Source organism: Panulirus ornatus, chromosome 70, assembly GCF_036320965.1.
Source record: "Panulirus ornatus isolate Po-2019 chromosome 70, ASM3632096v1, whole genome shotgun sequence".
Taxonomy (NCBI): Eukaryota; Metazoa; Arthropoda; class Malacostraca; order Decapoda; family Palinuridae; genus Panulirus; species Panulirus ornatus.
The window spans coordinates 8227109-8228331 of record NC_092293.1 but is presented as its reverse complement, the minus strand read 5'-3'; the positions used below and the strand labels follow the sequence as shown (position 1 = coordinate 8228331).

At 46.8% G+C, this 1223-nt stretch overlaps 1 non-coding gene across 1 annotated transcript; it reads left to right on the top strand.

Moving 5' to 3' along the window:
- Positions 1-328: 328 nt before the first annotated feature.
- TRNAT-AGU (transfer RNA threonine (anticodon AGU)) lies at positions 329-400 on the top strand. The gene has a single exon. It is a non-coding gene; the product is annotated as a tRNA-Thr (tRNA).
- The last annotated feature ends 823 nt before the right edge of the window (positions 401-1223 follow it).

Genomic DNA, 1223 nt, shown 5'->3' with positions numbered 1-1223 from the left:
GACGTAGATGTAAATGTTTTGTTAAAAGATCAAATCCTCCTGCCTTAAACTAGCTCCTTGTATTGCATTTTCTTTTAGATATCCCAAGGAAAATATATTCTGTGGTTTGTTTATATATATGTTTATGTTTTTCACAACTTTTTTATTCTTTAATCTTTTAGGATTCAGGTTTAAGGATCTTGGTTCTGAACAACCATTATAATGCAACACAATACATATTTATCATAAACAAATCATTTATCACAATAACCATTATTTTTGTACCAGATTCTTTAAGTCCTCAGTCACGTTTGTTAATAAATAAGAAATTTTTCCGCCACTGACAAGTGGCTCCGTGGTGTAGTGGTTAGCACATCTATCTAGTAAACAGCTAATCCGGGTTCGATTCCCGGCGGAGCCTTTGTTTTCAGTATTCAGGATCGGAACATATATGACTGTGGTAAACCATCATCCGACACCACTGACCTTCATCATCCAGGCCAACAATCATCCAGCAGTGACACGTCCACTCCTGCTCGTGGCTGACCATCATCATCCAGGCCAACAATCATCCAGCAGTGACACATCCACTCCTGCTCGTGGCTGACCATCATCATCCAGGCCAACAATCATCCAGCAGTGACACATCCACTCCTGCTCGTGGCTGACCATCATCATCCAGGCCAACAATCATCCAGCAGTGACACATCCACTCCTGCTCGTGGCTGACCTTCATCATCCAGGCCAACAATCATCCAGCAGTGACACGTCCACTCCTGCTCGTGGCTGACCTTCATCATCCAGGCCAACAATCATCCAGCAGTGACACATCCACTCCTGCTCGTGGCTGACCTTCATCATCCAGGCCAACAATCATCCAGCAGTGACACGTCCACTCCTGCTCGTGGCTGACCTTCATCATCCAGGCCAACAATCATCCAGCAGTGACACATCCACTCCTGCTCGTGGCTGACCATCATCATCCAGGCCAACAATCATCCAGCAGTGACACATCCACTCCTGCTCGTGGCTGACCTTCATCATCCAGGCCAACAATCATCCAGCAGTGACACGTCCACTCCTGCTCGTGGCTGACCATCATCATCCAGGCCAACAATCATCCAGCAGTGACACATCCACTCCTGCTCGTGGTGACCTTCATCATCCAGGCCAACAATCATCCAGCAGTGACACATCCACTCCTGCTCGTGGCTGACCTTCATCATCCAGGCCAACAATCATCC